Source organism: Ostrea edulis, chromosome 7, assembly GCF_947568905.1.
Source record: "Ostrea edulis chromosome 7, xbOstEdul1.1, whole genome shotgun sequence".
NCBI classification, from domain to species: Eukaryota; Metazoa; Mollusca; class Bivalvia; order Ostreida; family Ostreidae; genus Ostrea; species Ostrea edulis.
Genome location: NC_079170.1, coordinates 51,451,132 through 51,478,598, shown reverse-complemented (window position 1 = coordinate 51,478,598; position 27,467 = coordinate 51,451,132). Strand labels below are relative to the sequence as shown.

At 34.7% G+C, this 27,467-nt stretch overlaps 1 long non-coding RNA gene across 2 annotated transcripts; it reads right to left on the bottom strand.

Annotated features, from left to right (window-relative positions):
• Nucleotides 1-4,890: 4,890 nt before the first annotated feature.
• On the bottom strand, nt 4,891-25,454 carry LOC125655017 (uncharacterized). 2 transcript variants are annotated; one of them, XR_008797086.1, is made up of 7 exons: nt 25,398-25,454; nt 20,325-20,513; nt 19,916-20,186; nt 18,889-19,825; nt 5,496-5,563; nt 5,285-5,392; nt 4,891-5,089 (listed from the first exon to the last, which is right to left on the bottom strand). It is a non-coding gene; the product is annotated as an uncharacterized LOC125655017 (long non-coding RNA). The 2 variants fall into 2 exon arrangements; XR_008797087.1 differs by lacking the exons at nt 4,891-5,089; nt 5,285-5,392; nt 5,496-5,563 and having other exon boundaries at nt 17,810-19,825.
• Nucleotides 25,455-27,467: the final 2,013 nt, after the last annotated feature.

Here is a 27,467-nt window from a genome sequence, read left to right as displayed (position 1 = left end):
TGCAGGACTAAAGCGTCGCAGTTCATACCCTTGTGTATATTTAAAAAATATATAATTTATTTCTTAAGTACAGGGACTCAGTAATGGGTTTAGTCGTCTGTTCTCTGTAATAATTAAGATAAACGTACATTATCTTCTTGTCTTTATTTCTTCTTTATATTACCTTTATGATGAAATGAAAATTTTTCATAACATGTCCACATATCCCCCGGATGACAGAATTCAGAAGCATAGCAATAGTCAGTACTTTCAGTAATTTGATTCCAATGTCTAATTAGCTGAAATGCGAGTGCAGTACTTCCAGTTGAAAAAAACAACAACGTACGAACAAGAAAATATGTAATAAACACGGAATTATATGATTTAGTAAAATGAATTAAGGTGACATATCATTAGGATCAAGTGCTAAAGATGGCCAACCTGTGTTTTAAGTCTGTTGTCTGCCATTCAAAGTATTATCAAAATTTTTAGCGCACAACACTTGAACTACAGATAGACCGACCAACCGGACAATCTACAGGAGTATTCCTATATGCCTTCGCTTCAATGAATAGAGGGTGAAGTTCGTGAAAATAAGATGGATCCCATAATCCTACGGGCCTACGCTGGAATTTCACACTTGGATTAAACGAAAAAAGTAGACATTCTTCAATCGAATAAACATAATATTGAAGGTTTATATGTTTATCCTTTAAAATGGATTGGTAATTGCTATTTTTTTGGAACTTGTTAAATTGTATTCATTGATTTAAAACAAAAACATTCAAACAGAGCCAAAAAGAATATAATATGGTGAAAAAACAATGACAAACATGATATTACTTAGCAGCGCAGTACCATGGTATCAAATATTGATTGTCCTTGATCATGGAAATAGCCCCTTTCTACTGATAAGTGAATCAAAACCAGCGCATTGTTCATATTCAATTCTAAAATAAAATATTGTAACATCGTGGTAAGTAACTATTCCTTTACCAGATCAGTTATAAGAATCATGACATTTTTCCGTTTTCTCACTGTTCATTAAACGTTTATTCAACATGCATTTCTTGTCACACGCCCTTATACTAACGACTTTTTAAATCGTTTCAACAATTTACAAAATCGAAGAGACGATTTCTTAAATCGTACAAACGACTTTTTAAATCGTGTGTACAATAAATTAAATCTTACAAACTACTTTGTAAATCGTTTCTACGATTTATACAGTCGTACAAACGCTTTATGTATATTCTATTTCTCTGCTAGGTTAAAATGATATGAATACACTGTCATATATATAAGAAAAGATGTATCCTCTTTATCACGCAATTGCATATGTCTTTATTGGGGGGGGGGGGGTGTCACCACAAAAAATACTTTAAGGTACTCTGATGGTATCGCTGATTGTGGAATAAGTAAATAGCGAGCAAAAATACATTCCGAATAAATCTTTCACCGTTTGTTCACCGATCGCTCGACGTTCTCTTTAATTGCGCTTTTATCGCGCTCTACGTTTGTGCACCATTTACCGTTCACCCATCCTTTGTTCCATACGGTACCTTGGAAAGTAGAATGTTTCAGGGGTTGTAAGTTGTTTGTGCATGCATGTGTGTTAATCCGGTAAAATGTTGTAGACACTATATAAAAAGTATGAATTAAGGTATTGGTTTCATATTCCTTGCTGCCATGAAGAAAAGTAGAAAGATGAATATATCTTTTGATTCGAAGTGAAGGTGACAAATTATAAATAATGTCATTTCCAGTTTTAAGTTTCCTACATATTACAAGGATAGCAGAGGTATCCCAATTGACTATTAATCAATGATATATAAAACATAGGAAGGTGATCAAAGACATGCTGAACGTATCTAAGCCTACTTCTTTGAGGTACAAGGTAATGTCCAATGGAAATAGTGAAGGAGTTTTTTATTTGCTGTTTTACGTCCCTTAGGGAACTTGTCACTCATATTGAGACAACATCACTAGCTGTAGGCAAATTCACAAATTTATACTTAATGCATGCCGTTCAGAGTCACAGCAGTGAGGAATCTTTATCGTGCCAAAGCCTGTCGCGAGATTTGGCCTCGCGTTTTAATGTTTCATCAGATAGATTGTCGACTCTCACTTCTAAATGCGGAACAGTTGTCAAATGAACAGTTTATACCTATTTTGACGTCTTATGTTTGACGCTCGAGACATACATGTACACATGACATCCTGGTTATCAAGCAAACGCTTTCAGCACTGAGCCACCGCGACCGGTAAGAGTTTAGGTATAAATAGAAAATTGTTACACATACAAAGTAAACAAAACAAAACAAAAAATCTTCAGATAAATATAAACAAATGTATGTCATAATGGAATATTATGTGTTTCAATGCTGTACATACAAGGATCCTAACATACAGCAATAAGTCTCAGTGGAATGGCTTATGTACATTTAATTTTATTGAATCCTTTAAGTGTCATAATCTTGTTTGTACTATTCTATTTCTCTCTCAGTAAGCTCTCACCTGGCGGGATACAGTGTAGTTAACTATTTGTATGATGAGAGTGTCCCGGCGGAATACACAACCGCAATATCGTAACATGAATTATCAGGTTTGTCAAATAACCGTTATTGCTTTCATGAGAGTAACGTGATACATGAATTATATAATAATATATATCTCGGAATGTAGTACCACTTTCCCTAATCCTGACACCTATGTGTGGTACTATTTATACATTATATATTCAAACTATGAAAAAATCATCGATAAATCAAAAACAGTGGTATCCTTATTCTGTCTTTTTCACATATGTAGAGTTAACTCCCGTTATGGAGACCAGCAATTTACTTGGACCAATTATGTACAACGACAGATTATCCTCGCGTAATGTGTTTTAGTAAATAGTTTTACCCCATAATCTGAGCATGAGCGCTATCTAGGCATCCTTTTTGAATTGGTTGCAATCAACATCACGACGATCGAGAAGACATAAAAAAAATCCTAAATTGTATCGTTTTTAAAATTTAACCATTGGTATTCCACTCTGGGTGCAGCTGCAAGGACACAGGAAGCTACCCGTGGGCATATACTGTTTTCCTTACTATATGTCTTTTTCACATATACACCCATGCGTATTCTTTGCTTTTATATCATCCCATTTTCCTCCGTGTTCAACTCTCAAACCAATAGCAATGTGCCCCATTGGTTCCCCGGGGTACCAATAAAACCTTGTAATACGTTCACCGTTAGAGAATTTCCATTCTTCGTCAATTTTCCCACCGTCAATACGGTATTTCTGTATAGACCCTGAAAGTAAATATTAAGATTTTTGCTGTAAATATATATCACCCCTCCCCCCAGAAGACAAGAAAATTATATCCCTCTCTATCACATTTACCTGTTTTTTGTAGTGTCAGTTCCTCTACGAATTTTTGTTTTTTGTCTGTTTTTATTCTCAGTAGGTGACCTCCTGATTCCTGACAAAAATCGACAGCTTCCTTCTTCGTTCTTGGTATGGTGTCGATTTTGTAACAAATTGGGACGACAGCATCAAACAAATATCCTGAATTGTTTCCAGAGCACATACGATTTGCACGGGCTTTAAAAAAAAAAACAATATCAAAGTACATGTACTACCTTCACAAAATATACCATCTTAGGAGACTATATTGATGAATAATTCCAGCAATATCAGATTGATTTGCTTTCCTCTGTCAAACACATTTGGTTAACTATCTGCAGAATATGATAATATTTTACATTGACATCAACATTGAAGCCAAATATAGATCTAGAGACTTTTACATCTACTGGTTTGAAGAGTCTATACAATGTCTTCCTATTATAATCATAACCCACTTGTATTTCAATAGTGTTTACCCGAGTCGAAGCGAAGTGAACTAGTTAATACAACCTATCATTGGGTCAAATGTTGTCTGATGTGTTTCATACCGATTGTTAAGCCGTTCTTGGCACACTGATTTTGACTGCGGATAACTCCATCTACCTGATCGGAATATAGGACTCACGGCGGGTGTGACCGGTCGACAGGGGATGCTTACACCTCCTAGGCACCTTATCCCACCTCTGGTGTGTCCAGGGGTCCGTGTTTGCCCAACTATCTATTTAGTATTGCTTATAGGAGTTACGAGATTGATCACTTTTCGTTATCTTCACCTTCATCTTATCCAAATGAGTTCTTAGTCGATGTCGGTTGTAACTTTTTATATACCGTACTTAATGTCCTGTCAAAAGTCATGGGACAATTTAAAGGCAAACTTGCCGAAAAGAATCTTAAGGTGAAGGAGATCCATGTTTGTACTAGTAAAGGACCACAGTCTCTTCAAAGGGTATGTAACGGTAATGAAATTGGGGGGGAATTGGATGTTAGATTTTAAATTCTTCTCACAAATCATTATTTAAACTTCAACCCAACATGACACAAATTATCCTTAGAACGCATACGTCACGGGGAAACACTCTGAATTGAACTGAATAGTTTAATTCAAATTGTTTCATGCAAGTTTGAACAATTTGCCAGGTTTCATGGTTATCTGAATACACACAGTAAATAGTGAAGAAAATAAACAGTAATTAATCTCATAAATCTTACAAAGAATACAAGTATCAGAGTAGAGCCACCGCGGACCCCTGGACATATCTGAGGCGGTAGCAGGTGCTTCAGAGTAATAAGCATCCCCTATGCAATATACGACACTCCTGGTGAAGATTATAACGTTTTTTATGCATATGATTTAGCTTGATTCCTTCCTTATCTATATGCATAAAAAAGGGTAAAAAAAGAAATGAACAAAAAAACATTGTGTGCGTAATCAAATGATATCCCGATCAGGATTGAGCAAGAACATTTAAACGTAAACAAACGCAAAATATTGATAATGGAAACTAGTTGTAATGTAGAGTTTAAGTCATGTTACCATTCGGGATCAAAGTTAAGGATTACAGGTTACTCCTGATCAAGATAAAGGGTTCATGGCAGGTACAACAGGTACACAAAGGTTGTTTACTCATCCTAGGTATTTCATCCCACCTCTAGTGTTTCCAGGGGCTGGTGTTTTGTCCTTTTCTCGATTGGTATTCTTTATAGAATGTACTAGATAGATAACATGTAGTTATAATCACCTTTTCATTTATCTATAGAGTTTAATGGATTTAGATTAGCAGTATTGTGAATGTGCCGATTCTTAGAAAAACTTAAGTAGATGGAATTGGAAAGCGAATTTTCGCTGTATTCTATATAATATTCATGAGTAAAATTATGCTACCTCTAAACTTTTTGTAACCTCACCGATAAAATCCGCAGGGAAGATTTTGTTGACAACGATGAAATATTGCTGGTTCTCAACAAATCCGTCCACTTCACTGGTTCCACTAAACATAGAACAGTTGGAACTATCTTCATCGAAAAACACAGAGAAACACTGATTAGAATTGTGACACTTGTTAAAGCAGGTTGTCAAATCAGCCACGGCATAAGAAGAAAAAGGCGAATTCCAAACCTTCAGGTTCCTTGTAGTACTAATTTGTCGTCGAAATACTGTATGTTGAAAGGACGATCCATTAACTGCTAAAACAATCAAAGTAAATGTTAAATTAATTTAATAAAATGTCTAAAAATAACCGATTATCATATTTCATCATTTACCACACGTACCACCATCACAAATTAGCCATAACAATATCAATGCAAATCCCGAGAGCATCACGAATACAGAGAGATGATCTTTTAAAGGATGGATGTGCTTCTAATTTGACGTAGCGCAAACTTAAATATTAAACCACTGGGACTGTGCCAAGAATTAACTTCCCAATTTCTAGAACACAATGAAGGTTCGTTCCACTGTTTAGTAAGATACGCACATTGATATATTATCAATATAATACTAAAGAAAGGAAAATGAACGCGCACTTTTAATCGTTGGTAAAATTTGGGATCTGGGTCTATAATAAATATCGGACTTCGATGCCAAGAAGTCAAATACTTTAATAAATAATTGTCGTGATCTGTTTCTGTCAGCGTTAGACATCATTGACTTATTCCATTAGTTGATTGATGGGTGGAAGGTCTATTCTGTCAATATAGCTCTTTCATAAATATCCATGTACGAAGCATATGTGGAGGACTTTTTGGTGCCTTTCATCTCGAGTGAACAGGGACATATCAAATCAACATACCAATGAAAATGAATATTCTTAATTGATGACACGTAGTCGATATATCTAAATGTTGAGTTGAAGGTCATACCAAGAGATTGTTTTCTTCTGTTGTAAAAGCTTTTGAATAAACTCTGCTTCCTAAGAATATAAAAACAGGTCAGCTTACAAAAAAGCACAATTTGTGCCCATGTGAATTCCAACAGACTGTTGGAAAACATGATCACCAAAGACTACTTGTCACTACATATGAATATTTCTTTTTTCGATTTTGTTGAACAAACAACTGTTTATGATGCCAAAAAGTCTACTCTTTAATTCATCTTGAGGAATGGTCGTGTAAAGTGTTGAAACGTCATACGTTTTGATGTTGATGATTTGAGAAAAGTTTTGAAATTTCAAATTTACTAAAAGTTCTTTAGAATTCTTTTACCGGTAGAATTTACATTTGATTTACACCACTTCTGGTAAATGTTGTGGCATAGTACGTTTGAAGTTTCTACGTCATAGCTGTCATTATGTTCGTGAGAAGCAAACATGGGAGCTTGGTAGATAATTTATTCGATCCAGCAATGTATTTGTCTTTGTAAGAGTTTTCGTGAATGTTGCGAATGCAGAATACGTATGGTAACTCATATTCATCTGTCCCATAGACTGGGATATTAAAAGTGTCTAAAACGGAAACATCATTTTTAATAATTTCATCTTTTGAAATTGCAGTTGGAGTATACGATTACCAAAAGTGGAATTAATGCAAAGTTCGTTTAAAACACATTTGGAACAATGAGCCTTACAAAGATTATAAAACTCTCTTATGAGTAGCTATGAAATATAAGGTGATTCCACCCGAGGATTGCAAAACAGCTGTGAAACTCGAGGCTTTGCCGAGGATTTCACAGCTTTTTTGCAACCTGGAGGGTGGCATCACCTTAATATTTCGTGGCAACTCATAAGAGAGTATTTTTCTCTCATATTTCTAGAAAATTTCCATTTTCCTTGTGCCTATCGACGCCATTTTGAGAATTTTCCAATTAATTAATTTTTCGCTTTACATTAAAACTATCATCAGAATCGAATTCTACGACCTTCATTTTGGCAACTACGTTGCTGACAAAAACATCAGCCTACGAGTGTATAAGTGAATTGTATTAGAGTCATTCCTCTTTGAATAAGTACACAATAAATCAATAATCAGGGTGATGTGTGACGTCACTCGACAGTCCATCAGCGCGAAACATTTTGACAGACCTAATCAGAATATGAATATACAACTGCACGCTTTCTTCTTAAAGGAGCATTGATATTGATATTAATTGAGCAGTTAATTATTTAATTACGAGTATGTGAAGAGAGATTCCAAGTGGTTTTTGTTGGTGGATATGGGCATGGCATCGTTTTCCACACGTGCAAGGACTCGAGTCTCATGGACATTGGAGGCACTGTTTCGCATATAGGAACAGTAGACGTTGGCAAAGTGAATGTGGAGGTAGCCCTAGAACTAAGTAGACCGTGTGGGCTGGGTTTCTTTGAACTTACATAATGCACCGGATGACATAGATATACTCGACAGCGTTTAATTTTCGATATGAAGAATTTTTTACTGTTGTTGAGTGTGTGGTAATTGTTCCAAATAATATGTATTTATTTGTCCGGTCACATACACCTGAAGATTATCAGGAACATTACAATCTGTCATGTTTTGTACAAGAGCTTTGCGGACGCTATTGTTCGTCAATCGAGGCGAGGTAAGTTGCAAGCTAGTTGTGTATTAATTATTACGTCATGGGATATGAAAAATAAACGTCACGTGATATGAAAGATAGAAATATCTTTCATACCTTTCTTTCATAGAATATCTGTATCTTACATACGTAGATATGAGAGAAAATGTTGTTACTAGCTTTGTCACCTGGAACCAAAACATATTCTTCATGTTGCCTATCTAATTCTTTGATTACTTCTGGTTTACTAAACACTGAAAAATAGATGGTACGTACTTTTTCTTTGATGTGTCTAATGCAGGATTTTGGTATTCCTCTTATACTTTTCATCCATTCTGACTAGACTTTTTGATATCATAGACAGTTGCTTCTTCAACAAAAATGGAAAAAGGAAATATTCATATCTAGTGATCAGTCATCCAAATAATTACTTTGTTAAACACCACTCTGATTCCACACACAAGTACTCTGAAGTTGAAATAAAAAATATGCTAGAGTTCCTCATTGACAATACCCTCGTGGTCTTTGGTGATCAGGTCTTCCAACAGGCTGTTGGAATTCCCATGGGCACGAATTTTGCTCCTTTGTTAACCGACCTGTTTTTATATTCATATGAAGCAGAATGTATGCAGAAACTTCTACCTGAGAAGAAAAAATATCTTCTTGTGGCCTTCAATTCGACATTTAGATATATCGACGATGTTTTATCTATTAACAATAATAACTTCATTTATATAACATTCATATGTCGATTCGATATATCCCTGTGAGCTCGAAATAAAAGACACCACAGAGTCGTCCACTTCTGCTTCATACTTAGATATTTTATTTAAAGTAGATATTAACGACAAACTAACAACCCAACTTTAAAAGAAATGGGTTGATTTCAGCTTCTCCATCGTCAACGTCCCATATTCATATGTAGCAATATTCCATTATAACCTGCATGTTGTGTTTATATCTCTTAATTGATTCGATTTATGAGATTGATCAATGTTTGTCATCTTCACCTTTCATTATACTCATTGGGTTCAAAGTATAATAAAAACTGACATGCTGTGAAAAATGCATTATGCGTTTACATGCAACTTTTCCGTGTTCGTAGACATTTTACGGAAGGATCTTGTGTTATTAACTGAGGAAAATAATGCGTGTAGTTGCCAAAAATGTTGAGTAGAACACATTCATGTTTTCGAAGGCAGTATTCGATGTATGTCCTCCTATGCAAACAATTACGAAAAATAAGATGATGCTTGAATTTTCATTTTTTTTCCCTTCTCATGACTGTAAACACCTGTACATCAATGCCTATATAACAGGTCTGCTTACATGTGTACGTAGTATGCATGTACCGGTACATTCTATCAAAACACGTCTGTCTGACTGACGACATATATTAAACAGAGCGTGATACTAAACAATACAAATGTTGCATGAATGAGAAAGCATTTTCTTAGGTATAGCGAAACACGTCAAGTAATATGCGTGTAACTTCAGCCAGCATAGTAAATAGTAAATATATTTAGAAATGAGGTAAGAAGTCCGTGTTTGTATCTTTTACATTCCCTTAAATCGTCAACAAAGAGTAGTTCCAAAAACTCTCTTTTGTCTTTTCTCTCTTTCTCTCTCCATATTGTGCTCATCTTTGATATATGAAAATTACATCAGTCGGTGGGCATGTCAATGCATGTACCGATTTTCATTCTAAATCTCAAATGTGTATAGGAACATTTTCCCGTGATCTTAAAAAACGAAAGTAGAGTAATCCCCACTTACAATGTGGAGGATGTTTGATCCGCTTCGATGACTCAAAAGGCAGGCATCCTCTGCATTTTGTATGGCAAGCTAAATAAGTATTGGTTGTTGGTTGTTTTTTTTTTATTAAATAGCAAAGTAAGTAAAAGTTTATGAGGTTAAATGAAGGAACAGTTTGCTTCAGTTCTATAACATACACAACATTAATTTACTTTGCATATCGAAAACATCTTATTTCCGCATTCATTTTTTTAAAAAAAATGCATATTATTTGCAGCCAAATTGATTTTGAAAGAAGAATATTAACGGATAATTAAGGATGCAAAATATAGATCTGGTTGTTGCATGCAAAAGTGTTTGGTTTTCTAAACTTTATTCATATTTTATTTAAAATCAACAAATTTCGCTAAACAACCCAACTTTAACGCGCAAACATGACGTCATAATAATATATTACGCCATTTTCATGTAACAATCGGATCACGCGCTCGTCCTTTTCCGTAACCGTTCATTTTCGGTTACGGAAATTGTCGAGTAGTTACGATTGCTTCATATAAGTACATTTTTTCAAAAATAAAAGGTATCTTATAAAACATAAAACATATCTAATATATTTTAAAAGATGTCTCATAATTGATTTTATAAGATATCTCATTAACTTTATGAGATATCTAATATGTTATAAAGATAGTAAATCCATATGATAATTCTGAAAGTTTATAAGATGTCTTATAAAAATTAATTTATGAGATATAATATAAAATATATAACATGTCTCATAAAATTTCTTTTATAAGATAAAATGTTTTAAAAGATATCTTATAAAGTATATGTCATATCGTATAAACTTTCTTCTATGAGATATCTTATAAAAATGATATCTTATGAAAGCTATAAGATATCTTATGAGGTTTAATAGATATTTTATAAACTATACAAGATATATCTTATATTTTGTAAGATATCATATCAAGGATAAAAGACATTTCATAGATTTTAGAAGCTACCGTATCATAACATTTATAAGATAGTTTATAAAGTTTATGAGATGTCTTTAAAAAGGAATAAATGTAAACCAAAAAAATTGTGTCAATTCAAATTTTGAAAGGGTTTTGCAGGGACTATATTTTATGACGGGAGGATTGATTAATCAAAACGTTCTAAATCTGCGTGATTTTATAGTTTCTGTTTCATCCAATATATCCTCCATTTTTATACGTGTATTTCAGTTTTATAATTTATGATACAAGTAGTTGAGACTTAGAATTAATTCAAAAGCTGTAGTTTATTAATTTGGTTGATATATTTTTCCAAACAGAACACCGATTCTAAAAGAAAGTTTGAATTGATTTACTCTAAATTTTGTATAAAATTTAAAATTCAGTATTTTCGCCTATAATTTAAAAATTTTGGTCTCTAATCCCCACTTTTTAGTTCCATTTTAAATTTTAAGACAATTCCTCAGAAATTATGTGAAATTTTAGAAATTGACATTACTCCTAATATGTCCTATTAAACTCTCAAATCTGACATCATGAACTTATTCCTACATCAAATGCAAATAGGTCATTACTCATTTCCATTACTAGTACTAAACTTTTTTATCTTTAGTGTTAGAAGACTTGATTGTGTATCTATTTGATTTAAGGATTGATTTGTGTCACTTATGTTTTGTTGACTTCAACAGACAAGTCAAGTTTTAAATTAATTGAATAAATGTTAAGTGCGAAAAGGTCATTTTAGAACACTGCAACTCAATAACAATTGTTGCGACACCCGTATTTCTTTTTAATTTCCTAATTCTCCTTCAATGTAGAAATCAAAAATACACTTCCCCAAAAATTGACATTACTCCAAATCTCAAGTGCGAACCTCTTTAAAAGAATGATATTTCAATAATAACATGCTAATGTGTAAAAACTTGTCATTTATTTAAATAACAAAGCAAAAATTAGATACAGAAACTAATTGGCTGGGTGGGAGACATAATCTCATCTTGACTATAAATGCAAGATATTTTAATTTTAAAATAGTACATAGCAGCGTTCTCCCAACCACTATATTGTTGCAAAACACAAATGCGATACCTGTTTATGCTTTTTATATTTTATAGAGGGCGAAGCCCTCTCACGGCCCGAAGGGCTATGCGAGCGGAGCTCTCCCTACAGGTAACACGTATATACATGTTTAAAAGGAAAACATAGAAAACTAATGAAAAATTAAACCATACCTATGGAACTTGAAAATGTTGGTTCCAATGGCGTCGATTCAAATACTAGCGTGTGGACATGTATTTCTCGTCGTTCTGAGATGTTAGTACATAAAATCCGTAAAAGCATGTACATCTTATTATTTTCTTATATAGGGCCTATAATCACTCCTGGTCTCGAGTGACGCAATTGTAACTTGTCTCCTCCTATGTTTATGCTAAACACCGATGCTGAATATGACGTCACAATGCACTGTTTACATCAGTTGCATATAGTTTCCCGCATTCAATGAGTAGGCGAATCAAAAACGTCTAAAGTTAGAATACTTTGATTGAGCTCTGTCCTCACACGTTAGGTGCTACCTTCGGGATATTTTGTGTTCTGATCGACATACTAATGCTAATACTGTTTGCTTCGCCCTCAAACACGGTCACGCTGTACAGCATATTAACGGTTAATAATGTATTTCACATATATAACGACATAATATAGAAGAAATGGAAGATCAACATACATTTCCTGTCACATGTGTATCGGTACTGTGAAGAGTTTATCATTTCTTTATTGATCAGTTTAGAGCTATATCATTCCAACTTACTTACTGTAGAATCATTTAAATTCGTGGGGGCCAATTTTCATGGATTGCTAAATTAATCATTTAAATTCGTGGGGGCCAATTTTCATGGATTGCTGATTTTTTACGGGTTCGTGGGGACGTAATTTTGTGGATTTATATATTTGTAAGAAAGATAACTCTGGAATGTTTGCTTCGTCTTTATTCGTTGAGGATGTAAATTCATGGGTGAGGGGTACCCACGAATTCCACGAAATTTGAGCCACCACGAATTCTACTGATTCCACAGTATTAGACGTGCTTCGACTTTATTAATCAAGATGTATATCTTACCGTAGCATTACTTAAATGATTTGTCTCTTGTCGCAGATAAAAGCCTAGAAGACAGCACCATTACCAATGATCATTTTGTGAAACAACAGTGTACATAGCTTTGCAAAGCCGTTACCTGAGCAAAGGACATAATAGTCCTAAGATAAAAAAAAAATGTACCTGATGACGGCACAGGAAACCAAGAGAAGAGCAAAAAACTGCAGGTAAAAATCTCTCTGAGTCTAAGAAATCTTTTAAAATTTTATTAAAATTTGAAATCACAATTTCTTTCCCAAAACAACAACATCAATATGCACCACTTTTCAACACTACACACAACCATTCCTAGCGATAATGTAGAGATTAGATATCTTGATATGTTTCTTTAATAAAAATGGAACTCAGAAATTTTCATATTTTGTGATCAGTCATTATATTGTTACCCATGAACACCATTTGTATCATACGCACAAGTACTCTGAAGTTGATATGAAAAGATGCTGGATTTATTCATTAGATGCAATAATCCGGTGGAATTTACTTGGGCACAAATTGTGCTCCTGTATTAGCTGATGTTTGTATATTATGGGGCAGAATTTATTCAAAAGCTTTAAAATCAGAAGAAAAAATCCTTACTCGACATTTACATACTAGTACATCGACGAGGTTTTATCTATTGAAAATATTAATTTTCATGCATTTTCGATTTTATATATCCCAGTGAACTCGAAATAAAGACATCACATCTGTTTCTCTTTTCATATTTTACTGCACAGTGATGTTAACGATAACTCAAAACACCCAGCTTTATCAAAAACGGGATGTCATAAGCTTCCCCATCGTCAACTTCACATATTCCATTATCGCTTGCATGTGGTTGTTAAGCCGTTATTGGCACATTGATTTTAACTATGGATAACTCAATCATCATTATTATTTATCAGATTAAGATATAGGGCGCACGGCGGGTGTGACCGGTCGACAGGGGATGCTTACTCCTCCTAGGCACCTGCTCCCACCTCTGGTGTGTCCAGGGGTCCGTGTTTTCCCAACTTTTTATTTTGTATTGCTTATAGGTGTTATGAGATTGATCACTGTTCATTATTTGCACTTTCTTTCTGTATCCACTGATTCGAAAGTGAGGGCATTTTACAGAACTATGTACAGTAAAGTAAAACTTGTACGGTACCAATTTTGATGCACCAGATGCGCATTTCGACAAATAATGTCTCTTCAGTGATGCTCAACCGAAATGTTTGAAATCCAAAATAACAATGAAGTTTTAGAGCTATTATAGGGGAAAACAGCGTGCCAAAAAAGTGGAGACAAATTCGTCTAAGGATAAGAGCTATGCATGAGAGAGATAATCCTTAATTTTGAAATGAATTTCTAAATTTTATAACAATTGAATATAAATCCGTATTTTCATAACAGTAAATAAAGGAAAACTACCATGGACTTTTAATCTTTTGTAAAAACAAAATCATTTAGGTATTTCACAGATGATCTGAAATTGATGCCGAGGATCCGAAGTCCAATAGTCAATAATTGTTCTGTTGTCATCAATGTGAGACATCATTAACGTATCCCATCAGTTGATTGTTGGATGGAAAATCAATTTTGTCCATATATCCCACTTCTGGTATATCCAGGGGTCCGTGTTTGTCCAACTCTCTATTTTGCATTGCTTGTAGGAATTATGAGATTGATCACTCTTCGTTATATTCACCTTTCATCTCTTTCATAAATGGCATGAAACATTAACCGCGTACTCTAATACCTGGGGAAAAAAAGTCCCAGATCGTTTGTATTAGAGAATTTGTCGGATAATTTAGGGCTAGGGCAGTCATATTTCCTGAGTAAACACACAACATCCGACTCTTTCATCAAATCAACAATACAATAGGTTGATATTTCATCTTACCATCTACTCAAAACTTGATCAAACATTGCTTTCATCCTCGCAGATAAACAACAAAATACATTAAGATAAATTAATACCTACAAATGTAAGTGTACACAGTTTGTGTTATTTATCCTCTGTAAGACAGATATCACGAAATGTTTTTAATCTCATAACTTCCACAAGGAATACCAAATAAAACGTTGGGCAAACACGGAACCCTGGATATACCAGAGTTGGGATCAGGTGCCTAGGAGGAGTAAGCTTCCCCTGTCGACTGGTCACACCCGCCTTCAACCTTATGTCTTGATCAGGTAAACGGAATAATCCGTAGTCAAATTCAGTGTGTCAAGAACGACCTAACAATCGGTATGAAACACGTCAAACAGAATTAGACCCAATGAAAGGTTATATGGACAAACTATATCATTATAACGACCACAGAATTTGCGAAATACTTACTTTAAACAAGACAGCTGAAATCCCTGTAACATCAACTTGTTTGATTTTATTATGCATCCCATGGGAGTCTGGACAAAAATAGGTCCTCATATCCCTTGCTTGTCGTAAGAGGCAATTAAATGACGTTGTCATTATGATTCGACCGCAAAGACTGAGGTCCCGTGTAACAGCAGTTGTGATAAAATAAAGATCATTAAATTTTGCAACCCTTCACCAGGAATGGTGAAGTCTACATATGAATGAAATATTCTCGAGTGGGAAGTTAAACAATATGCAATCAATCAATCATTTTGTGTGCTCATGTGTATTTGTATGTGTGTCTGTGCACTCATACTTATCAGGATGTATATCACGCCACATATTTCATATAATTTATGATATCTTCTATTTTTAGGTCATCACAATCGGTTGTCGTCGTCGTGCGTCGTCCGTCGTGCGTTTACAATTAAACATTTTTAACTTCTTGATAACTACCAGTCCAATTCTTTTCAAATTTGGTATGCAGTATTTTTGGGACGAGGGAGACATAAATTGTAAATATCAGGTCTCCAGCACCCCTGTGGCCTTAGGGATGGGGCAAAAAGTGACAAATTTTCAAAAATATTCTTCTCAAGAACCCCACACATGTAAGAAAAACTAAATACATGGTGATGGAGAGCCGGACGGCCTCTACCAAAATCATAATTTTCATGATCCCCGGGGTAGAGGTTCTGACCCTAGGGCAGGGCCAAACTTGGCATATAGTGTTTATGTGTAAAACACTTAAATAACATCTTCTTTAGTGCTGTTGATACTATATTGGCACTAAATAGATATTTAGCAAGAGCAGGTGGTCCTTTACCAAAATTGTAAATTTGATGATACCAGGGGTAGAGGTTTTGGTATCAGGGTGGGTCCAAAATGGTCAGTTATTACATATGTAAACGATAAACATTTTTAACTGTTTCTTGATAACAATCATTCCAATTCTCTTTTTTGGTATGAAACATCTTTGGAACAAGGGGGACATAAATGTAAATTTCAGGATTCCTACACCCCTGGAGCCTTAGGGGCATGGCAAAAACTGCCCAATATTTACCAATTTTTTAAAAAACATTTTTCTCAAGAACCGCACATGTGTAAAAAAAAAAATAAATAAATAAAATAAATGCATGATGATGGAGAGCAGGAAGGCCTCTACCGAAATTGTAAATTTCATGATCCCCGGGGTAGGGGTTCTGACCCCAGAGCGGGGCCAATCTTGGTATCTAGTGTTTATGTGTAAAACACTTAAATAACATCTTCTTTAGTGCTGTTGAAACTAAATGGATAGAGCAGGTAGTCTGTCACCAAAATTGTAAATTTGATGATCACTAAAGTAAGGGTTCTGACTCCAGGTGGGCAAACTTAGTATATAGTATTTATGTGTAAGTGTGCTGATTCTGTATGAAATTTAAATGCATAATTAGGAAATGCAGAAAAGAATGTACCAAAAATGGTGAATTTCAATCAAAACCAAGGGTTATGACTTACGGATGAGTCTAAATAGTTAATAACCTATTATTTAAAGCCTTTCATCAGTGTATGCACTTTTGAAGGCAGTGAAGTTTTAAGAACACATATTGTTTTATACTGTTGCTGAACATTAGAATTTAGCTTAGATATTCAGAACAGGATTTTTTCTAGATTTCATAGCCCATGGAAGTAGTGATACTTTTTCACTAGTATTCAGGTGATCGATAAGGCCTGTGGGCCTCTTGTTAAAAAGATATCTAATAATCTTTATAAGATGTCTCATATAATCTAATAATTAATATGATTGATTAACGTCCCTCACGAGAATATTTCACTCCTATGGAAGCTTAACGCATTAATATGATATCAATAATTGAATTAAATGCGCACAACAATTCAATTGAAGAGAGCAATAATCCAATTAATGCGCGCATCAATTCATTTAATGCTTGTAATAATTGAATTATTGCTCTCTTCAACTGAATTGTAACGCGCATCAATTCAATTGATGCGCGCAATAATTGAATTGTTGCTCTCTTCAACTAAAATAATTTGAAGAGAGCAACAATTCAATTATAGCCCTCATCAATTCAGCGGAATGATTAATGCTATCAACAATTCAATTAATATGCGCAATAATTCAGAATTGAAGATATCATTAATTATTTGTAGAGATATATAATGGATTAGTTCTGCACGTCAAATGAATTGAAAGATATCTTCAAATAATTAAAGATATCCTTTATTATTTGAGTTTATGTTAATTTGGAGCTCAATACAGCAGTACAAAGTTGATTATATATTTCTTTAAATAGGAGAAAGCTAGATACAGTAAACCAACTATTATTCGGGTGTGATAAAATTTCGCGAGACTCGCGAGAACCTCGTTATCGTGAATATCTCTGGTCGCGAACCAGTCCTTCAATTTTTGTCACAGACCCGAAAAAGAGTCGATCGTGAAAACTACTCGCCACAAGCAAGTTTACCTCAGGTAAATCGCGAAATAAAGTAGCCGCGAATAAAAATTGGTTAAGAGTAATTGAAGTGATGGTCGTCATATAAATTAAGTAAAAACGACCATCAATTCGCGACCACCAACTGAATTAAGTGACCGCTGGTGAATTATGTGGTAGATGCCATTCATATTAAGTGGCTACCACCAGATAATAAGTGGCGTGTAATGAGCTCTTTTTGGATTTTTTCAGATTGAGCAAAGAGTAACGATAAGTTGTAGAATAAACAAGTACAAATTTATTGTTTAAATGAATAAATAATACAAAAAAACATATGCACACTCACTCCTTTCACTCTCAACACAAATTTACACGAATAAGCAATTGGCAATATAGATATCTGATACGTTGTAAACAGTTCTTTTGAAATTTTCGATAGTACGTATCAGATGTAAAGCAAAATGTACAGGTATTAACTTTTCAAGTTAAAACAATATTCAAAAGTAGTTAAATTTAGAAAAAGTTCCAATATCCAATGCTCCTTTTCAGTAATATGTAAAACTTATACGGTACCAATTTTGATGCACCACATGCGGATTTCGAAAAATAATGTCTCATCAATGATGCTCAAGCCGAAAGTTTGAAAAATCGAAATAACAATAAACTTGTAGGAGCTAAAAGGAAAACTAGAGTGCCAAAAACTGGAGCCAAATTCGTCCAAGGATAAGAGCTATGCATGGGGGAGATATTCCTTAATTTTGAAATGAATTTCTACATTTTATCGCAGCAATTAAATATACATCGGTATTTTCAAGCTAGTAACGAAGTATTTAGCTACTGGGCTGTAGAGACCCACGGGGACTAACAGTCCACCAGAAGAGGCCTCCTCGACCCAGGGGTCATAATTTTCTTTGAGTTTGTTTCTAAATTTCGAGTTACTTTAACTTTATAATGTAACTAATCTGCACTCTGAAGACATTGTTCCGGTTTCCCGCCAACTTGCGATAAGCACACCCAGAACGGAAAACAATCCACCACCATGCAAGCCTTTCACGAGCTATCGTCAATTCCTGACAATATACCAGGGTTACGATGCCTCCCAAGTCTCGGGTTATTCTCTACGTAGCACAATATCCGCATGGACATACGTATATCCGAACCCCGCAACTCTCTGCCTGCCTTCGGTTGAAACTGGTTTTGTGAAACACCCATGTACGCACTGACATTAATTTTATATTAAAAAAACTACCAACTTGCAACCAAACAAGAAACCGAGAACTTACAAATAACAAGACCGTGCTAGACTAATTACTAATACTCACGAACTATCAGAATACAAACAAAAAACGCTTACCGGCTAAGAAAAAGATGTGCCTTCCAAACAAACTCCTAATTCAGTAGTTATATTTCTCCCAATGTCCTACATCAAATATGACAGGAAAATAACCATCCCCTGAACTTCTAGGACCTATCAACGTGGCACCCGGCTGATGTCGTTACCGTGTCCCATTTAACTTACAGCCAGCCAAACCGGTCTCTTTTATACTAGCAACTAAAGACTCACTCTTACGATAACCCATTTGCATCAAAACCAAAACAAACGAAAAATACAAAATGCTAAATCAGCAAAACTGAATCAACTTCATTACATGGCGGTTACCATAATATAAAAAGTGGCTTCTGCCAGTTAAATTAAGTTGCGCCGCCAGATAATGAATGGCGGTCACCACTTAAATCAAATGGCGGTCGCCAGCTAAATCTATATAAATTATCCATAGTAACTACTGCTGTTCGTTCACAATACTAGGGATACTCTGTACTAAGCGAAATTTTCTAAGGAAGGCCATTGCATTTTTATCAATAATTTGCTTGTTCCTCAAAGACTCATCACCCCTCCGTTTATGGTTGCAAAATTTCTGATGTAAAATATATAGCTATGAAATAATCTAAAGAGATCAAATATGCCATCGCTCCTGAAAACACAAAAGCATTTTTATGCCATCAGGTTTCTACTATCTTCAAATACAGCAACATTTCTTTCTCCCATATTTCCAATTGGGGATATCTAAAGATGTATTTTTCAGGCGATCTTAAACACCGTAAGGTACAACACTTATTTTGCCTGCTTGGAATGAAATACCTTCTAGAATCCCGTACGAGGTTCAATGGTCTCTTTGATCCTTCCTGAATAGATGAAAGACTAGACGTAAAGACCATCAATCTGTCGCGACCCACTAGGGCCACCAGGTGGTACCTCTACGGCTTCAAACAGGATGCGTGAGTTGATAAGTCTAGAAATGGAGTAGTCTCTATATATGAGATATATGTATGAAAAATATCAAAATTCAGACCACTAAACAATACATGCGAATATCACAAACCTCTTCTTTAGGTGAGTTAAACAATACTTCCGGGTATCTTAGAGCTCTTCTTTACATGGCATCGAGTACCCCTTAGTATTCTCTACCTCAATCAATGGTCATTGCCCCCATCACTCCTCCTAGTGTAGAAATAGGGGCTCCAAATCTGTCCTGACCCCCGGGAGCCACCGGGGGTACCACTAAAACCCCAAACTCAAAGCTGTAAATGATAATCCTAGGGGTCCTCTACCTTGCATTGATGTTCCTTCCGCCTTGTATTCAAAGATTATTGCTGGAAAAGCAGTCATAAAACTTTTTTTTCTCATTACAAGATGCGAAAAATGTTAAAGTTCAGGTGAGCTAAACAATACTTCCGAGTATCTAAGAGCTTTTCTTTACATGGCGTCAAGTACACCTTAGTATTCTCTACCTCAATCAATGGATACATCGTCCCTGTCTCCCCTCCTAGAGTAGAAATAGGGACTCGAAATATGTCCCGACCCCAGGGAGCCACCGGGTGGTACCACTACAACCCCGAGCTGATAGCAGTAAATGATAGTCCTAGGGGTCCTCTACATTGCCTTGATGTTCCTGCCACTTGCCTTCAAAAATTAATGCTCTGAAAGCAATTATAAAAACCACTTTTTCATAACGAGATACGAAATATGTTATCAATTCAATTCCCGTGTGCAATAATTCAATGTATTGATGCTCGCATGAAATTAATTATTGCCTTCATTATTACAGGTGATAATTGATTTGATGAACGCATCAATATGGTGGAATTATTGCTCGCAAAATTTAACTTTGAGGTAGGTATAAATGGTTTGACAATCTCTTAAATTCAAATGAAGATACCTTTCATTATCTAATACGATTTTGTGTAAAGAATGCGCGCATCAATTCTTTTAAGAGAGCAACAATTCAATTAAAGAGATCATTAATTCAATTGTGAATATGTGGAATTTAATTATTACTCTCTCTCTCTAAATGAATTATTGTGTACATAATTAATTCTATTGAATAGGGCAATGATTCAACTAATGCGTACATTAACTGAATTGATGCTCGCAATAATTAATTCTATCGAAAAGAACAATAATTCAACTATTGCACGCATTAATTGAATCAATGCTTTCTTCACTTAATTTATAGCGTGCATCAATTGAATAAAGTTGATATCATCAATTCATTTGAAGAAAGCAACAATTTGATTATAGCCTGCATCAATTATGGCTATCAACTATTCAATCAATACACACAATAATGTAGATTTGACGATATTATTGATTATTTGAAGATATCTTTAATTAAATTGCATCAAATGAATACGCAATTTCCGAGTTGCCCAATAGTTCTTTCCCTTTGTGGAACTCTTGTGCACAGTGAGACGAAAAATATACTATCGTCCACATGTCGTGGGTACGAATTCTTATCACTGCCTTCATATATTGCTTAAAGTCCGATTATCAAGACATCATGCAACCACCCAAACTGCAGGGACACACAATATTAGTAAGTTTTTGATTACTTAATTATAAGATATCTCAAACAAAAATCGATAATCATCAATTTTCTTTGATTAAAATATCACTCGTGCAGAAGAAAATAAAAAATTATTTCATATTTAATTTAATGCCCTAATTCAATCAAATATTATTCTTGATATGGTCAGTTAAATGTATACCAACGGCTCATATAAACACAATTTACGCTTTCATTACTGTTTCCGTATTTACATAGCTAGTCTATATAAGTATTTATATTATACATCTTGTACCCACCCAAGCGTTCAACGGAACACTGAACGTACCTCTATCACAGAAGAGCTGATATCTCGGAAGTTGCGCATTGATAATATCTTTCGATGATTGAAGATATTATTTTAGTTTATGTTAATTTGACATTCCATAGAAGTGTTACGTGTACATATTTTATTATACCTCAGTTTGAGATTTATATGCAACGCGTAATCTGATTGGTCTAGACAGTCACGGGCCAGGGATGATAAAACTTCATATCTCCCTCTCAAACATCATATCTCCCTATCATATTTACCCCTTGGGAAGCCTCGTGCATTTCCCGTAAATTTAACGTCAAGGTAGACGAAGTGTATTGTGACGTCACAATAAGGCTGAGTCATTCTACTTTCATAGTTCGTAAGGCATAAAATATGTGGGTCCTTGATACACAGTTAAATCGCCTGGTTTTGGTTGATACAAAAACAAGCAATTAAATCAGCATTCAAGGAGAATGGAAATAATAATTAAAAAACTGGTTATCAAACCACTGTATTTCGTTGTTTGTACCGTCTGCCGAAATACGTTGACGGCGCGGTGTTACCGTTAGGGCGATCTCAACTACACATGTACATACAATGTATAGATGAGCAGACTTCAATTTCAAATGCACTTTATTTCATGCAGGTGTTAATTCTACTGTGTCAAGAAACATCTTTTGTAGTTTTGCTTTGTTTCGGAATAATAAACAATTTATTGCATGAATGTTTGGAAGATATGAAGATTTATTCACCCAAGAAAAATCTTCATATATCCCTCACTATCATGCAATAAATGTATAAAGTACAACGCTCCATGCTGGCATAATGTCCATGATGCATTCATGAAGTATGACGGACATGGATCATTGCAGTTCATATTCTCATGTATTTTCAAATCTGAAAATTATTTTCATATCTACACTTTCATTTTTGTCGGATTTTCTATTCGTTAAAATAGACATACTATATTTATCAAGATTCATACGCGCATTGTTCACAACTATACTGCATTCATGAGAAAATTACATTTCAATTTATAAAGACACCAAAGGCAAAAACATTGACAATATAAACTTTTACTAGAAACAAAATATAAAGCCAGCCACAGAACTGTAGGCAACAAAAATTGTGATGGACAGGAATAGATTTTGTCGGACCAGTGACCTTGTTCTACAGCTTCCTCCATAGCAAACAAACAACTCATTATTGAAAATATATGACTGTGCGTTTATTTCATGCAGGTGTTAATTCTACTGTGTCAAGAAACATCTTTATTCAGTTCACCAAGAGTAGAGTATGGGTTACGTTTAGAATCCACATCATACAACACATCATCTTAAAATTACACCACTTATGTAAGACATAAGATTATTTGTACGAGACTCGAATGCATGAAAAGTCAAATCAACACCATAATGAACGTCAAAGTTCAAAATCATTATCCTTTAGCGAACATGTTCCTGAGTATGGATTTTCATGAAAACATACATACACGTATAATTTTGCCCAATATCGTCAAGAATAATTCATTTCACCTATCCATGCAATTTGTCTACTTCAAAAAAATTTAACATCAAATAAGAAGTCTAAGCATTAATGCCACGTACAACAGCGGAGAATTCAACGAATCCCACTCAGAACAATATTCTTCTCTCCATGTCATGTATTTTTTATGCCAGTATGCAAAATAATAGTTCTGAATAGCTTTATCATATCGATCTAATTTTGTATCACACACGGCTAACATGATGTACAGGAGATGGAATGCTTCTTCTGGATAAAATGGAAGAATGTCTGATAATTTTCTTCTCAACGTTTTCACAGTAGATTTGTTGTGGCTCTCGGCAAAACACAGTGCCTTTAGGAATAATGCGTATGGGCGAGGGGGAAAGGAAAGGATGGTGCCGGATTGCCTTACGAGAAGAATCTCTAACATCATTTCCTTTGGAAGAATTGGCATAGTCTGAAACACTTCAAAATCGTATGAAACACCCATTGAGGCTTTCTCAACTCGAGATAAACTCCCATTGCAAAAATAGGCCACGTATTCTTCACCGATTTTATTTGGATACCGTGAGCTTATATAAAGAACGGCTTTGTTTTCTTCGAAAGCGTTTTCACATTCCCGAATTAATTTCAAAGCTTTGGTGTAGTACCCCATGCAATAGTAAGCTGTTGCTTGAGTTAGTCTTCCTCTGGTTAAATCAACTGAACTTGTCAGTTCCATCAAGTCAAGTGCCAGTTTGGCTTGTCGGTACCGAAAACGTGCACATATGCAGGTATCATTCAAAGCATTGTACAGCAAAAGCAAGGCTATGTGCAGTAAAGTTTTTTGTTGATAAAGTGTCACAGTGTCGTACGTTAGATAATCAATTTGTCTTTCCTTTTCAACTAAAAAGGCGACTGTGTTCTTCAATTCATTCCCCAGCATTCTAAAATTTGGATGACTTTGCACGATGCCTTCCAGATGACCGAAGAACGCTTGATCTTCGATGTCTTCCGTAAAAGTATTCGAATCATTCCTCCTATCTGACCACAATCCCCTAAAATCATCATCAGGGTCAACTACATTGTTGGGCATTGTCAGAATTTCAAGTCTTCTTCTCTGAAGAGCGTCCTTGACATGGCTTAATGATGGACATCTCAAAAGGCACCTCCAGCCCTCACCATACAGTTCTGACAAATGGATGAAAAGAGATTCACGGTCTATTTCATCTAATTTGCCATGAAACATATTGTGTTCTCTGACAAAGTAGTTGGGACAAAATCCGTCGGATACCCACATAATCAATCGTTTGAGACAGATTTCAATGCACGAAATTAATCTCTCTTGCTTCCACAGTTCTCTTGGCGTTTCTTCGATACTCCAAAACAAAAGCGTTTTCATGTAATATGAACACAAAACATCACGGGTTTCTCTAAATGCCTCTTTGACCAACAGTTTGAAAATTCCGTACAGCAGGAACTGCGTATCATTAAATGTGTATACTAATCGTTTTTCTACAACTGAAAAGGACAATCTCCACAACATCGAGTTAAATGAACAGCATCCACCTCCGTCAATAAATTTAGGACCAATTGGAACAACATAACATCCCTTTTTGGATATTTCTTTGACCATGTCGTGGTCTGGCCATCCATGCGATCTTCTTCTGTCACGCCATTCCATGGCATCGGACGGCCAGTGTGCACACCTCAGGCAATGTGCGTCATCTTGTTCTGTCCCATTTTGTGCAACCCTTCTTACACAAGGTCCGTGTATTTCTTCATTTCTTTGTACAAAAGATGCTACGTAACTTTTACTTGAAATAAACATGTTTCCTCCTTCAGATATCACAGCAAGTTGTATGTGTTGCTCTGCTTTGTTTGGAGTCAACAAGATTAGCTTTACGTATCCTTTAGGTATGTTGCCTGATGTTACCATTTTGATAGAACAAAATCGGTTAGGAATCCTCTCCGGTGTCTCCGACACCATTGCAGTTTTATCTACATACATTCTATCAACGTCTGTTCCATTCATTCTAAAACCTTCCGCCCAGCTCCCAGTCTTAATTACTTCTATATTTCTTCCAAAGTAGAATATGTTTGACAAAATATCGTCAACTCGTCTGTTTAACATTTGGACAGGCAGAAAACCAACAGCATCAATCAAACTATCCGCCAATAGTCGGCATAAATGATCGTCATCTTCCCACATAATCACCAAATAAATTGTTCACTAACCTGAAAACGTAAACTTTATGAACAAAGGCATTGTGGATGCAAGTTCGTCGCAGTTTCTGATTTAGAAATGTAAAAGCTTTTTACTGATATCAGTTTCCTTGTTCCTGAAGATATTTTTATCTCTTCTTCCTGTCACTAGACATATCACAAACAAAATTGGAAGAACCAATTGAATAGAGTGACGATGTAGCGCTTGTTAATCACATGGGGAGGGAGAGGGAGGAGTGTTGCTTTTTTAAATTATTATTTTACATGTTCTGAGCATATTACAATATCAACCTTATTTTATTCTAGGCTACATGTATTTGAATGGTAGAAACGATCTCATATTCCCCGTCATTGTGGGCGACGCATTACTATTGAACATTTTAAGGATATATGATACACAAATTTTGTTTTAATATTACTAAAACTCATATCTGGGTCATTTTAAAAAAAAGTCTACCTTACGGATATGATATGTCATAAATGATAACTCTTATGTAATTTTAGCATGTTTATTTTGACAAACTATTTAAGGTTGATCGATCCTCATGTGATGTCATAGGTTTTTGCAAAAATCTTAATAAATTAAATTTTGCACATGATAGAAATATATCTTTCCAAGGAATGTTATTCAGCGCATATAATAAAATATGTGGTAAACTAATAATACTGAAAAAGTTTATATTTTCCATAGATAATCAATTATTTATGATTTTAAAAATGTTGTCAAGGGCAACAACTCCTATGCTGGAATTTCCTCTACTGGATGTCTATTATACATTGGTTTCCCTAATATCCACAATTAATCTATACACATTTATGAATTAACAGTGTTTTAAAACTGTTGATATTTAAATTTTGTCATTTCAACAAGTTTTTATCTATTTTTATTATTCTGTTTAACGAAAATGTGTGATTTTCTGATGTTGATGGATACTTCTGTTTTTGTATGTCTGACATCTTTAAGGTGACATATATATTTTCTTTGGTTATTAATTGGATTAAACTATACTGAGTGGAAAGTAATAAAGTTTTTCCGGTTTTAACCATTAATATTGATAAGTCACATGATGATGGAGCTACCTTAAAACCTTGAATGAACAACACAAATGCAAAAAATAAATTGCCCATTTAGTAGAAATGAAAGACTACACAATACAGCTGAAAAGTGGGTCCCTGGTGTTACCACAATAAAATTAATATTATTCTTTTATTAAACAAAATATTCCTTCTTGTAGCATAATTAGACTAAAAATATGGAAATCATGCAGCATACGAAAGGTTTATGCGGACAAATTAACATCTATATGACTTTTTTCGTTCTATTGTTAACGCAGCCTTAGAATTTGGAAAATTAAACTAGATATTGTTCTATATTTTGGACATACAAGGATATTACACACAGATACATTTCACAACTATGTTAAAGAATTATACAATTTGTAATACATTCTTTTTTAAATCGAGGTCATTAGTATATAGTGACGGATAATTATAAGAAAATTGTTATAATTGACATGTAACAGGAGGGACATCTTTGTAACAACAGAAACAAGACTTAATCACTTCTATATTTCTTCCAAAGTAGAATATGTTTGACAAAATATCGTCAACTCGTCTGTTTAACATTTGGACAGGCAGAAAACCAACAGCATCAATCAAACTATCCGCCAATAGTCGGCATAAATGATCGTCATCTTCCCACATAATCACCAAATAAATTGATCACTAACCTGAAAACGTAAACTTTATGAACAAAGGCATTGTGGATGCAAGTTTGTTGCAGTTTTTTATTGTAAAAATTTCCTTGTTTCTGAAGATATTTGACTCTTCTTCCTGTCACTGGAAATGTCATAAACAAAACTCAAACACACACTACGGAAGAACTAATTAATCAACTAAAGTGTTAGTGTAGTGATTGTTACTCAAATAGAGATGGAGAAGGAGTGTCACATTTATTTCAAGTTCACATTTCCTGACTATATTATCATTATTTTTATTTTATTCTACGTTATTTGAACGATTAACACGATTCCATTTTCCCTGTGTTTGTGGGCGACGGATTACCAGTGAACATTTCAAGGA